Source organism: Myotis yumanensis, unplaced genomic scaffold (assembly GCF_028538775.1).
Source record: "Myotis yumanensis isolate MYYU_CA2020_CCGP unplaced genomic scaffold, mMyoYum1.0.hap1 SCAF_1, whole genome shotgun sequence".
Lineage (NCBI taxonomy): Eukaryota > Metazoa > Chordata > Mammalia > Chiroptera > Vespertilionidae > Myotis > Myotis yumanensis.
Genome location: NW_027223752.1, coordinates 116513585 through 116529349, shown reverse-complemented (window position 1 = coordinate 116529349; position 15765 = coordinate 116513585). Strand labels below are relative to the sequence as shown.

The following is a 15765-nucleotide window of genomic DNA, read 5'->3' as shown; positions in this document are numbered from 1 at the left end:
CATGAAATTTGTGCACTGGGGGAGGGCGGGTCCCTTAGCCCGGCCTTCGCTCTCTCGCAGTCTGGGACCCCTTGGGGGATGTCCACCTGCCAGCTTGTGGCTGGATGGCCTTCTGCTGCTGCATGGCCTTCTTCTTGAGCTTCAGCAGCTGCTGCAGTGGGCACGGGCTGGGCCACCACGGTCTTTCCTGCGAACACTATCGAGTAGGTGAGTGAAGCGTGGAGGCAGGCTCACCCTGAATTCCCTATGCTTCCCTGAGTCACTGAGTTGTTCAGACTGTCTGCCTTCTACAGAGAATGGCACCAGGATCGGGCCTAAGTCAGCAGTCCGACATCCCTCTCGCAGTCTGGGACCCCTCAGGGGATGTAGCAGTGTGCCAAATGGCAGGCAGCCAGGGAGGAGCTCAAAACGGGGCTGGGCGCCACGCCGCTCGTGCTCATCCTGGCCCGCTGTGCCTACTGCTGTCGCTCAGTAGTGCTGCCGTGGAGTTGGGATAGGCTCCCGCTGTGGCAGCTGCGCTCGCCAGCCATGAGCCCAGCTTCTGGCTGAGTGGCACTCCCTCTGTGGGAGCGCACTGACCACCAGGGGGCAGCTCCTGCATTGAGCGTCTGACCTCTGGTGGTCAGTGCGCATCATAGCGACTGGTCGTTCTGCTGTTAACGGTTGCTTAGGCTTTTATTATATAGATTTCCAGTCTTCACTAGCCTGAGACTTATCACTCTCATATGCATTTTGTTGATAGTAGTTTTTTCCTTTACACAAACAGTAAAAGAAAATGTATTTCTCCATTGTATGCTCTTGCCTCCTTTGTCAAATATTAATTGAGCATAATGGCTTAGGTCAATTTCTGGGTTCTCTGTTCTGTTCCATTGGTCTATATGCAGACTGATGCAGCCACTGTGGAAGACAGTATGGAGTTTCCTCAAAAAGTTAAAAATGGATCTCCCATTTGACCCAGTAATCCCCCTTCTAGGACTATATCCCAAGAAACCAGAAACACCAATCAGAAAGGATATATGCCCCCCTATGTTCATAGCAGCACAATTTACCATAGCTAAGATTTGGAAACAGCCTAAGTGCCCATCAGCAGATGAGTGGATTAGAAAACTGTGGTACATCTACACAATGGAATACTATGCTGCTGTAAAAAGGAAGGAACATTTACCATTTGCAACAGCATGGATGGAACTGGAGAGCATTATGCTAAGCGAAATAAGCCAGTCAGAGAAAGATAAATATCACATGATCTCACTCATTTGTGGGATATAATGATCAACAAAATTTGATGAACAAGGATAGATCCAGAGACAAATGGCAGGGGAAGGAGGGAGGGTAGAGAGCAACCAAAGGACTTGTATGCATGCATATTAGCTTAACCAATGGACACAGACACCAGGGCTGTGGGGGCTTGCCCGGTGTGGGAATGGTTGTGGAGCTGGGGGGAGTCACGCGGGAAAAAAGGACACATATGTAAAACTTTAGGCAATAAATAAAAGAAAAGAAATGTATTTCTCATCCTTTTGTTTTTGCCTTTTAAAATATTACCAGCCTTCTATGATAACAAATTCTTCATTTTCTACAAAAGCCTTTTGTGTTAACATCAACCACCCGGCAGGGGTCCTCAAACTACGGCCCGCGGGCCACATGCAAATACAAATACTGTATTTGTTCCCGTTTTGTTTTTTTAAGATATGTGCAGTGTGCATAGGAATTTGTTCATAGTTTTTTTTTTTAAACTATAGTCCGGCCCTCCAACGGTCTGAGGGACAGTGAACTGGCCCCTGTTTAAAAAGTTTGAGGACCCCTGAACCACCGGGTCATCCATCTCATCTCCCTCATTACTTCCTATGGTCTGGATACTTTCCTCAGTTGTATTCTGATAAGAGAACTGAGGTGGTGCTGGTGCTGGTGGTGGTTAGTATGTTTTGTTTCCAAAACAAGTTATCTCATGCGTTGTAGGATGTTTAGTAACATCGCTCACCTCTACCCACTCGATGCCAATAGCACTCCTAAGTTGTGACAACCCAAATTGTTTCTAGATATTGCCAGATGTCTCTTGGGAGACAAAATTGTCCCCAGTTGTGGACCACTGTTCTAGAGCAATGCTGTCCAATAGAAATATGATGCAGGCCACATTATCTAGCTTAAAATTTTCTGGTAGCTGCATTAAAAGAGTAAGAACTACATGTGCACTACTAAATACAATAATAAGTTATGCAGTGTATCAGTTAAAGTGCAGTGTAGTTCTCCTAAAACAATAAAGTTTGTGTTCAGTGCTGCTTCTACATTTAAATGGAAATTAAATAAAATTTAAAAATGTAGTTATTCAGTCATTCTAGCCACATTTTCAAGTGTCAGTAGCCACATGTGGCTAGTGCTATTGAATTGGATAGAGCAGGTCTAGAGTTTGTCAATTTGGTAATCCAAAGTAAGCAGACATTCTTAACTTGTGTAGTTTAGTAACCAAGACATGTAAAGGAAGATACGTCTAGGCAGCTTGGTATTCAGCCTTCAGCAATCAGTGGAGAAGATAGAATTACAATCATATATTTCTCACATGTTCCATTAGCAAAGCTGGTGGGGTTATCTTCAATATCACCTGATTTGTTTCTTAATACCCATCCAGTCACAGCTTCTTCTGCCTATATTTTACATCTTTCTTCTCATTTCCCAGCTAAATATTATGCAAAGAATTTATAAGAATTCCAGGGAATTTTTTAAACTTATGCAAACAAACATAGAGAACATTAAAATAGGGGATAAAAATTTCAAGCTCTTAAAGAATAAATTTTTATTGGCTACATGTTAGAATAAAATGTTTATCAGGAGTAGGAAAGCTGAAATAGATGATTTTAAAACTTTAACATTATATCATAGATGGACATTCTAAAATATGTAAAATATAGGAATTTGCTTTCTTATATAAAAAATAAAAGTGAGGACTCATATGATTCTCATTTGTTTATTAAGTAAATATTCAACAAATATTTATTGAATGCTGAATATGTTTGGCACTGTTCTAGGTACTGGGAATACAGCAGTAAACCAAATACAGAGTTTTTGCTCTTAAGGAACTCATGTTCTAGCAGGGAAGAATAGATAATCATATAAGCATAAATTTTCATTTTATAGTAAGTATTATGAAGAATATTATGACAAAGCATGTCATAGATGCCAAGAGAGATACATGTGGGATTACTATTTTATACAGTGTATTAGTGAATTGTTCTCTAGTAGAATGACACTCAGACTGAGGTCTAGGTGGGTCAGGGGTATAGAAATCATGGTAAGAATGTTACATATCTTCCTTTTATGTTCTATCAAATTGTTACTTTGGATTTTAATCAAAGATATTTCTGAGAAAAAATGTTTTTAAATTAAATCAAATGTGGATATATCATTGCTAGTAATATTCCTCTGAGTTTTAAGGATAAATCAGGAAACTTTTAAGATTGAGTAGACTGTTCTACTTTGATTTCTCTGGGCTTCTTCATACTTGGGTTATGTGGTAGAAAAGTCTGAGAAAGCATTGCTTTGATATATCACTTTCTCAGAAAGTTTCAGAAGAATGTAAGAGTAGGACACCTGATGGTGTTCATGTTGGTATTTCCACTGTGTTGGTAGCACAGTGCTTGGCATATAACAGGGTAGGGAGAGTGGTGACCAATATATTTTGGTTGAATGCTTGAATGTAATATAAAAAAATATCAATAGGTGAATGGAATACAAAATTGCGTCAAGTTACACATAAGTAATTACTCAAAATGTCTTTGTTTGAGCTAGAACGTTATAAGATCTTAAATTATTAAACATCTTTGAAAATGAGTATTTTAAAACATTGCCTGCCAGGGCTGACCGGCAGACCCTGAGCAACAGATGAATGATTACTCTGACACACGTTTTTGTGAAAGAGAGGCTAAGGGGCTGTTTTCCTTTAGGAGCAAAAAGCCCTGTTTGCCTGCCTCCTTAGGCTTTTATTGTCATAACAGCTTGAACTAAAATTAACCTCTGGATACAATCAGTAGGGTAAGTATCCTAGAAAAAGCACATGCTTCTACAAGGTCGGGTCTAAAAGACTAAACAGAGATTTTAGCAAAACACCTGGGGGTTCGGACTAGTTTGGAAAAGGCAAGGCAGGGGCAGCCGCCTTCTGCAGGGTCCTCCTAGAGGCCTCTGACCTTTCGGAGATTCCTCCTTACAGACTTTCCAACCAAGTACTGTGCTTCCCCACCATTAACCACTGCTTTTATAAATGTCTTAAAAATTAGTAATATTTACTTAATCTTTTGCTTAAATTTGTTCAGATTCAAACCAAACGTAGCTATTGAAGAGTGGCGATGATGGTGGAAATGAATCCCATTCATTGATTGAGCAGTTTTATTTTAAAGGGAAAGAATCCAGAAAATACAAATGATAAAGTGCAAGGTGACAGATAGCAAAATATAATTTAGTAATCAAATAAAATTATGTTTTATTGGAATAATAGATCAGAACCCAGCCACAAAGTAACAGGTTATAGTTATAAAAATGCTTAATGTTATTAAAACAACTTGTTTAAAAATCAAGTTGAGGACTCCTTTTTTAGGTAGATGGAGTAGTGTATTTTTCCCTATTCTTCCAGAAAAGTACAACTAAAAACTATGGCAATTATATGTACAGCAAACATAATAAGACTCTGAAAGGTGGGGAGAGGAAGATTGATTGGTTAGGGACTTTGGCACCCATGGAACAACTTAATGGTGAGTTCCCTGAGGTTTGGTTGTTTTGTTTTTCCCCCCTCATATATAGCAACTTGAGCTAAAGAAGCTGACAACCTGGAAACACCAACAGGCACATACAAAAAAAAAAAAAAAAAAAAAAAAAGCTCTAACAGAGTTTGCTCTCTATAGCTAGAGGACCAGGAAAGGGGCTGCCTAGCAAGACCAAAATTGTTAGACTATAATCACTCCTACTCCAACCCAACACCATAGAAGAAACTGGACCTACCTTCAGTCATGCCAGCAAGGGCCAAGGGGGAAGACTCGATTTCCACCTTTGCCAGGTTGTAATGAGGTCCCTCACCCTCCCTCCTGTATGATAAGAGAGGCTAAGTAGGGAGCCAAGACTTTCATTCCAACAGGCAATATCAGTGCCAACCATATGGGAGAGCCAGGACTTTTGTCCGATCCACAGTAAGAAACACCTCCCTTCCCCACTTGGGTAGTATCAGAGGAGGCCTAGTGGAGAGTCTGAACTTTTCACTGCCATGTAGTATGGAGCTCCATGCCCCCATCCTCGTGGTGTCTGGATGCCATATGGGGAATAGTAAGGACGCACTTTTGCTGTACCCAGCTAAGTGGGTAGTATCAGTGGAAACATAGTGGGGAGCTAGGACCCCCAACCCTGCTGAGGAGTAATGAGGAGAGCCCGCCACCCCTCTCAGGAATTAATACAGTGGGGAACCTGGACTTCTGCCACCACCTGATAGTGATGAGGTGGCATCTCTCCCTTTTTCTGCCAGAGTGGTATCAGAAGAAGCCAGCTAAAACCAAAGACTTGAGACCCCAAATATACAGATTTCAATAGAAAATCACTCATCAGACAAAGAATCAGGAAATCTCAAATGAGAAAAGACAATCAATAGATGCCAACATAGAGTTGATAGGTTTTAGAATTATCTGACAAAGATTTTAAAGCAATCATGAAAATGCTTCAGTGAGCAATTATGAACACACTTCAAACAAATGAAAACAGATTATAATATCTCAATGAAGAAATAGCAAGTCTCCTCAAAGGAATGGAAGATTTAAAGAAAAACCATGTGGCTAAATTTGAACCTAGAGAATAACCAAAATAAAAATAAAAAACCTCAGTGGATGGGCTTAGCAGCAGACTGCATAGGACAGAGGAAAGAGTAAGTGCCCTAGAAAAAGAGAGAAGACACAGTTGATCAGTATTAGGACTAAAATATGTGATGCCATTACAGACCCTGAAAACATCAAAAGAATAATTAGGGAATACTATAAATAACTATACACATGTAAATTTGACAACTTGAACAAAATAAACAATTTCCTCAAAAATACAAGTTACCATATCTGACCCATCTATATGTATAATATGCTAAGTGTCTGACCAGTCGCCATGATGCACACTGGCCATTTACAGAGAAACAGCACTGCAGACCTGGCGCCCACAAAGCAACACTTGGCTTCCCTCAAGTAGAACACAGGTCCCGCTATCATCCCAGAGCGACACCCCACCAAATCACAGCCGATGCTGTTGAGAACCCATGGTGCAAAATGCAGCCCACAGCCCAGCCCAGAAACGGTCGCTGTGGGTGCCAGGTAATGACATCACGTAGCAACGCCTGGCTTCCTCTCAGTAGCAACTAGCCTCCTTGGAGTTTCTTCAGCCCAGGAGTACAACCTGCTTTATAGCCAGGTGCAAACATTTTACACTTTAACCAAATGTCTGTGAAGCGTTTTCCTGTGCCTCATCTCATTTGATCCTCACAGAAGTCCTGGAGTAGGTAGATAGGAGACTCGATGGAATCCTATTTTCTTTTCAATAGTGGAAAACAGAGATTTAGAAAGCTTAGAAACTTGACCCGACTGAAAAGAAGTAAGAAATGGTGGACCTTGAAAATGACTTCAGGTTTTCTCACCCTTGTTCTCCCTGCATGATCTACAATAATAATCTGCTTCATGTTGATATTTACTGCTGTGTTGCTGACAGTTACCTGAAAGAGAAGTGGGGTGCTTCATTGGGCTGGAAAAAGTTTAGCTACATCAGAAAGCAGGTCTAATTAAGCAAGTTTATCCTATCTAATAAAGCAGCGGTTCTCAATCTGTGGGTCACGACCCCTTTGGGGGTCGAACGACCCTTTCACAGGGGTTGCCTAAGACCATCGGAAAACACATATATAATTACATATTGTTTTTGTGATTAATCACTATGCTTTAATTATGTTCAATTTGTAACAATGAAAATACATCCTGCATATCAGATATTTACATTATGATTCATAACAGTAGCAAAGTTACAGTTATGAAGTAGCAACGAAAATAATTTTATGGTTGGGAGTCACCACAACATGAGGAACTGTATTAGAGGGTCGCGGCATTAGGAAGGTTGAGAACCACTGTAATAAAGAGGGAATATGCTAATTGAACCTCATGCTGTCACAAAGATGGTGGTCCCCATAGCCAATAAGGAGGGAATATTCTAATTGACTGCCCCACCCTCAAAGATGGCGGCAACCCCAGCCAATAAGGAGGGAATATGCTAATTGACTGCCCCGCCCTCAAAGATGGCAGTGCCCACAGCCAATAAGGAGTAAATATGCTAATTGACTGCCCTGCCCTCAAAGATGGCAGCACCCACAGCCAATAAGGAGGGAATATGCTAATTGACTGCTCTGCCCTCAAAGATGGCGGCGCCGACAGCCACAAGATGGCAGCGTCCAGTCCTCTCATCTCTGCTGGGGCGGCAGGTGTGTGGCAAGGCCGGGCCCGCCCCACACGCCTGCCTTCGTAGTCCCCCAATCCCCTCACCCCCCAGCCACCCAGGGCCGGCCCAAGGCTCAAGTAACCAGGGCCAGCCGAGTCTTGTGCTGCCAGCAGTGGCAGCAGCAGAGGTGTGATGGGGGTGTCGCCTTCTCCTGATCTCCTCCCACCCCTGAGGGCTCCTGGACTGTGAGAGGGGGCAGACTGGGCTGAGAGACCCCCCCCTCCAGTGCATGACTTTTCATATCTATATCTCATACACACACACACACACACACACACACACATAAAAAGCTCTCACTGGCACCAATCACATGCATGTGTTTTCATCTGTCATTGTCTATAGTGAATTTAGTTGACACTTTTATAGGGAAAGGGCAAATAGTGATATTAAAATATTTTTTCTAATTTCCTTTCGATGTGCATGAATTTGTGCACTGGGCCTCTACTATGAAATAAATAATATGAATAGTCCTCTAAACTGTTAAGGAGAATGAATTTGTAATTTTAAAACTCCCCCAAAAAGAAGTCTCCAGGCCCAGGTAGTTTTACCAGAGAATTCTACCATTTTAGTAATATTTAACAGCAATTCCACACAATCTCTCCAGAAAATAGAAGAGGAGGAATTAAAATTAGTATTACTCAAATATCAAAACTAAACAGAATTCTATCATTTACTAATATTTAACAGCAATTCCACACAATCTCTCCAGAAAATAGAAGAGGAGGAATTAAAACTAGTATTACTCAAATATCAAAACTTTTAAACAAAGATAGTACAGAAAAGGAAAACTATACAATATATGAATATAAAAATAAAAATTCTTAAAATATTAGCAAATAGAACTCAGCAATATGTAAAAAGTCATGTATATAGTGACGAAGTGGGGTTTATTTCAGGGATGCAAGACTGGCTTAGTATTCCAAAATCAATGTAATTTACCACATTAACAAACTAAAGAAAAAACCTATATAATCAAATTAATCAATGGAGAAAAAGCATTTGACAAAATTCTGCACTCGTGTTATTTTTAAAACCCTCAGCCGAACCGGTTTGGCTCAGTGGATAGAGCGTTGGCCTGCGGACTCAAGGGCCCCAGGTTCGATTCCGGGCAAGGGCATGTACCTTGGTTGCGGGCACATCCCCACTGGGGGGCGTGCAGGAGGCAGCTGATCGATGTTTCTCTCTCATCGATGTTTCTAACTCTCTATCCCTCTCCCTTCTTCTCTGTAGAAAATCAATGAAATATATATATAAAAAAAAACCCTCAGAAAAATAAGAACATCTAAAAAAAGAATCTGCAGCTAACATTATGCTTAATGGTGATGAAAGGTAGTATTTCCCCCTTAGGACCAGTTAAAGGAGGTCACTATCATAGTGCTCAAAGTTTTAGCCAGTTCCTATTTTCAGGTGGAATATTTGTCTACATAGAAAATCCCAAGAAATCCACACAAAAAACCCACCTCTTAGAACTAAGACATAGTTCAACAAGGTTGCAAGATAGAAGATATATATGATAAATATTTATATATATAAAGAAGATAAATATAAAAATTATTTGTATTCTATGTACTAGCATTGAACATATGTGAACACTGACATTACAAATACAATATTATTTACATTCACTCACAAAAAACTGAAATAATTAGGGTTAAATCTAACAAAACCTGTTAGGTTTGTATGCTAAAAACTATAAAATGGTAATGAGAGAAATCAAAGATCTAAATAAATGGAGAGACATACTGTGTCCATGGATTGGAAAATTCAACAGTCAAGATGTCAATTCTCTCCAAATTGATATACAGATTAACTCAATTCCAGCAAGATTTTCTGTATATGTAGACAAGATTAGTATTATTATTATTTCCTTTTGTTAATCCTTATCTGAGGATATTTTTTCCATTGCTTTTCAGAGAGAGTGGAAGGAAGGGAAGAATGGAGGGGAGAAAGAGAGAGAAACATTGAAGTGAGATAGATACATCAACTGGTTGCCTCCCACACTCACCTGACCAGGGTGGAGAGCAAAACTGCAACCAGGTACATGCCATTGCTTGGGAATTGAACCTGTGACCCTTCTGTGCTCAGGCCAATGCTCTAACCGCTGAGCCACTCTGGTGAGGGCAAGATTATTCTAAAACTTATATGAAAAAGTAAAGGAACTGGAATATCTTAAATATTTTTTTAAATGAGAAGACTCAGTCTACCTGATTTCAAAACTTATTGTATAACTACAATAATCAAGATGGTACAGTATTGATGACTAGATAGATGCATATATCAGTGAAACAGAATAGGGAATCCAAATGTAGACCCACATAAAAATGCCCAGTTAAATTTTGACAGAGATGCAAAAGCAGTTCAGTGGAGGAAAGATTGCCTTTTCAACAAATGGTACTGCCGCTGTTGGACACTCATCCATAGGAAAATAAAATAAAATAATAATAATAATATAGTACTCAACCTAAGTCTCACATCTCATAAAAGATTAACTCAAAATGGATCATAGAACCAAATGTAAAATGCAAAATGAAATTTTAGAAAGGAAACAAAATCAGGATCTAGGGCTAGGCAGAGTTCTTAGATTTGAACCAAAAGTACAATCGATAAAGGAAAAATTGAAAATTAGATTTCATCAAAATTAAAAACTTTTGTTTCATGAAAGACCCTGTTAAGATGAAGAAAAGATAAACTACTGAGTGAGAGAAAATATTTGCAAAACTCATCTCCAAAAAAGAACTAGAATCTAAAATATATAAAAGATCTCTCAAAATTCAACATTAAAAAAAAAGCATATCATCTAATTACACCCTGGGCAAAGGCATGAATAGATTTTTTATCGAAAAAGATATATAGTGGTAAATAAACACAAGGAAAATTGTGTGACATTATTAGCCATCAGGGAAATGCAAATTAAAACCACAAGATATCACTACAAGATAACCACAGAATAGCTAAAAATTTTTAAAAAGTGATAACAACACATGCTGTGGAGAAGCAGGATCACTGTGACTTTGCTGATGGGAATTTGAAATGGTACAGCCACTCTGAAAAACTGTTGGGCAGTTTCTTAAAACACTTAATATATGAAGGCCTGAGAGGGGGTGGGTGCGGGATTGAGGGGGTCAATGGGAGGAAAAAGGGAGACATCTGTAATACTTTCAACAATAAAAATAAATTTTAAAAAAAAGAAGGGAGCTGTCATCATAAACAACTATAGTTTGATATGACTTCAGTGTGATGGACAGGGGGGAACCCAGCAAGGCCCCTCCAAAGGACTTTGATGAAAGTCCTCTGGCCCTTGTTAAAGATAGCCCAGCAAACATTTGTTTACCAAATATTTGCTTTTCATCTCCATATAAATTGCCTTCCTCCCCTTTGGAGTTCCAAACCTGAACCTCCCCTGTTCTTTATCCTTAGTTCAAACCCCAAATTGTCTAAATTGTCTCTGGTTCCCATATTCTTATAGAACCCTGTATGTACATATGCAATAAACTTGGTTGTTTTCTCATATTAAAAAAGTAACACTTTATATGTGCAACTGCCATATGACCTGATATTGACACTCTTGGGTTTTTATCCCATAGAAATGAATTTACATTCACATGGAAATCTGTCCATGTATATTTTTAGTGATTTTATTCATAACTAACTCAAAACCACCCAGATGTCCTTCATTGAATGAATGGTTAAATAAATTATGGTATCTCCATACTGTGGAATTACTGCTAAGCAATAAAAGGAATGAAACATTGATCTGTACCACAACCTGGATGAATTTTTAGAGAATTATGCTGAGTTAAAAAAGCCAGTCCCCAAAGGTTACATACTGTGTGATTCTACAGGGTGTCCCCCAAAAATGTATATACTCTTAACAGCTGACAGCTCAGTTTTGAAAATGAAATGTTTTTTTAATAAACACTGCCTTTATAATTATTCAAAGTGTATGTATACACTGGTTGGGACACCCTATATTTAAATAACATTCTACTAAAATGGAGAACAGATTAGTGGTTGCCAGGAGTTAAGGAGGAGGTGAGAGTGGGAAGAAAATGGATGATGGTATAAAAGAGCAATATGAGGCAGTGGTGATGGAAGTGTCAGTATTTGGTTGACATCACTACTATAGATTTATAAGATGTTATCACTGGGGGAAACTGGGTAAAGGGCACATGGTATCTCCCTGAATTATTTCTTAGAACTGCATCTGAATCTATAGTTACCTCAAAGTAAAAGGTTTAAAGAAAAAAAATGACAATAAATTTTGTGCCAGAGTATATATATGACTTACATACTCTTCCTGTCCTGCGGTTTCAGAGTATCTAAGAAGTCCTTTTGTGCTCTAAATCTTATCAGTGTCCATCCTTTGTAGCACTTTTATGAATTTCCCCCCAAAATTTTCCTCTCCATTGGCTCCTTCTCTTTTGCCTCTAAAAGGCTTACCTCTCTCATTCAAATAACAACACACACACACAAAAAAAAACCCTAAGTTATAAACAAGCGGTTTTCCCTCCACACTTACTGCCCCGGCCTTAAGAGTCTCCTTTGGCACATGTTTCTTCCTCAGCTTCTCTTTCCAGTTCATTTATCTACAAGTTCTGTCATTTTACCTCCTTCCAAGCTACTGTTAAGTGTCCCTTCAATTACTGCAGTCACCTTGTAACTTTTCCTCCCAGCATGTACTCTGGCCTCATTCCAGATGCATCTTCCTGCCAAACCAGTCTTTTCAGTGCTTAAACTCACCACATCACTGGCAACTCCCCAGCCACTTTTTAAAATGTTCCATGGATTTACACCGTTTCTAGGTTAAGGACTCAATTTGTTTTTTTAAATCCTCACACAAGGATATGTGCTGTTTTTATGTTTTGTTTTGTTTTTTAGAGAGAGGAAGAGAGAGAAAGAGAAACATCCATGTGAGAGAGAAACATTGATCAGTTGCCCCTCATATGCTCCCCAATCGGGGATTGAATCCACAACCTAGGTATGTGCTCTGACCAGAAATCAAACCCACAAACTTTTTGGTATACGAGATAATGCTCCAACCAATTGAGCCACTTTGCAGGGACAGGACTCAGATTCTTAAAATGGCTTTCAAAGCCTTGTGTGGTCTGCTTCATTCTCATCTTTCTCTCTCTCTCTCTCTCTTTTTTCTCTTAATACACCTGCCACATTGTTTATTTTCAGATCCCCAAATGCATTGTGATCCTTTCTGCCCCAGTTCCTTTGCAGGGGCTAGTCTTCTTTCTGAAATCTTTGCTCCCCCTGATTGTTAGCTCCTACTCATTTTTCAGATCTCAGCTCAAGGGTTACTGTGGTCAGGGAAACCTCTCTATTCTAATTTCTTGGCAGGTTCTTTTGATACAGCACCATGTAGAATTATCATCTTTTATTTCTGTCTTTCCCACTGAGTTGCATGATAGCATTGATTGTGTGTTTGCTTACTGCTGCATCCCTAGCTGCTACTTGACACACACAGGCACACCAATAAATGTGTTAACTTAATGAATAAGTCCCTCTCCTTACTTTCAGCATCTAATGTTATTAAAGAAGTCCTTACTTTTTGCCTTCTCTTTACCCCTGTCATTACTGCCATAGTTTATCTCTTTTTAATTCTGAACCATTAAAATAACTTTACAATAAACTTCCTGCTTCTAGTTTTTTCCCCACTCCTCTTGTTTCTTCACTAAATCTGATCATATTAGTCATCTTCTAAAGGCCTTCCTACTTGGCCAAAAAGTAGGTCTCCTTAGGACACCAAGCTCTCCTAAACTGACCCTGGCTACTCAGTCTGCCTGCCTGTCTGTCTGTCTGTCTCTCTCTCTCTCTCTCCCTCTCTCCCTCTCCCCCTCCCTCCCTCCCTCCCCATCCCCACCCCCTTATGTTCAGCCACACTGAAATTGGGTCCACTGACAAGGCATACTTTTTCACATATTTTTTCTTTTGCTGCATTTTTGAAAATTGGAGTTGTAAAGGCTTGATTGCCATTTTACTCTTAGCCATCATACAATTTTGTGAACAAGTTAAAGATGTTCTTCCTCTCAGACTTCTTTCAAGGGGAGTAAAATCAACTCCATTAAGAAAGATTGACTTCTGCTGTACTGGCACTCAGTTATGGCAAATGTGAGGGATAACAAGTATTAGGAATATTTTTAGGGTAATTGTTAGAGATCAATACTGTCTTGATTTCAAAGGAACCATACCAACTTAGGGTTTCAGATTATGTTCCTCTCAGCTGAGTGTTATATGTATGTATTGCTGATTTCCCATTTCTGTACGTTATTTCTGTTTCTGAAGCTTAGCAGTGATTTTGTCCAAGGATAAAGTACAATATTTTAATGTTTGTAATTTTTTCTCACCTATTTTGCCCCAGTAATTCTTGCTCTATTTCATTTTAAATTGTCTTGCTTCTCTGTCCCATCACATAAAGTTGGGATTTGAGGGCATAATTAAGGTATTTCTAATAGGAAGGCCACCTTAATAAGGTTTAATAATGACCTTGCAGGGTATTTCTTAGAGAAGTTATGAAACCTGATTCTGGTTTTCCTCTTTCTTTGTCCAGAAACTTAATCTTGTTTATCAGATTCAGGAAGACCAATTACCCAAACTCACAGGGTACTGAAATTTAAGCCAGAATCACACTTCACTTAGGATGAGAATTATAAATGTGGCACAGACTGAATAGTCATTCCCTCTGATTTCTTTTTCCCATCAGGAATTCTATATGAAAAGCCAAATGATCAGAACATGTCTGAGCATAGATACAGACAAAAAAATGTAACTATATTAAGATTTGAGAGAAAAATTTGTCTATGAAAACCAGTTTAGATGTAGAACCTCAAAATAAAAATAAAATTGTAACCTCCAAAGTCTTCAAATGAACAAAACTAGTTCACTTTATTAAAATTTGATATTGATTTGTGATTTCTTTCTTGATGTTATAGGATTGTTTTACTTCCTCCTCATTCTCTTTAAATAGACTTAAATCACATGGTAGAGTTCGTTTGGTAATGATCAGCATTCTTGTGGATAATGGCATAATGGTGGCTGATTCATGCCCAGGCACCACACCCAGGAAGCTGCTCTCTGGCATCTGCCCTTCTCTCTCCCTTCCCTTCCTTTCCCTTCTCTTCCTCTTTCCTTCCTTTCCTATCAAAGCTACCATAGGAAACTTTCAGTAGGCACTGAGACCCCCTGACTTACTGTTTCTGACCTGACATTTTGCCTTTTCTATTAGTTATCTCAATGGCCATAGCTGGGGTGGAGTAACTCTCAGGTTGATTCCAGACTTCAAAATTACATAATTTGTGCTCTAGCCAGTTTGGCTCAGTGGATAGAGGTTGGCCCGCTAACTAAAGGGTTGCAGATTCAATTCCTGTCAAGGGCACATACCTCAGTTGTAGGTGCTGGGGTCCAATCCCAGCGGGTCCAGGGGTCCCCAAGGGTGTGGACGGAGTCGGCGAAGAAGGAATGACACGAAGACAGCCTTCAGTTGATCAGCAGCCTAGTCAGGACCTCTAGCCAGGATCTCCAGCCAAAGTTCTGGTTGGAGCTCTGCTTAGGAACTGATGAGGATCTGATGAGGATCTGGTGTTTATTGTCTTGTTATATCCATATTTATACCAGCCGATTTTAATCCTGTCAATTTCTATTACAAAGGTTAGGGCGTTTCTTATCTCCATTCCAGGGAGTAAAGATTATGTAGCTTAACTACCCGCCTGGTACTTAATTAAGGGGTTGTATCCCCTCCCTAAACTCAGGGAAAAATCCCCACCTGGGGAAACAACCTTTCTCAGAGAGGTGACCTTGGTTAAAACACATGGCGCTAAGGAGAGCAAACATATTAAGAACAATATGCTATATATGCCAGGCACCTTGAAACATATGCTGTGCAGATGTTTCTTTCCTGCAGCGACTGTGTCAAGCAGCAAGGATGGACCGGCTTTCGGCAAATTCCCCCTTTTTTATTTTTTAAATGATAGCGCATGCAAATCAGCGGCCACCTCTCAGATTGGGCTGTTTAAGACTTGGAAGAAGATTGGCAAGCAATGATAATAAGCATAGCTATAAACATAGTGGATGAAGCGCACAAGGAGCCCCGTTCCTTAGAAGGTTGCTGGCCTCTTCAGTCAAGGGATTTCAGCTGTCCTCAAGTCGGTGGTTTGGTTGTCCTTGTTGATCTGTCTAGCGGGCGGTGTCATTGGCGACGGGATTCCCAAAGCGTCAGCGAGTTGAAGGGCTGCATCACAGGGTCCATCGGGGCCGTACTTGATGGTGGTG

At 39.9% G+C, this 15765-nt stretch overlaps 1 protein-coding gene across 9 annotated transcripts in view; it reads left to right on the top strand.

Moving 5' to 3' along the window:
• The window catches only part of NEO1 (neogenin 1), a 260875-nt gene that overhangs the window by 85746 nt on the left and 159364 nt on the right, over window positions 1–15765 (top strand). The gene's annotated exons all lie outside the window — the stretch shown is intronic.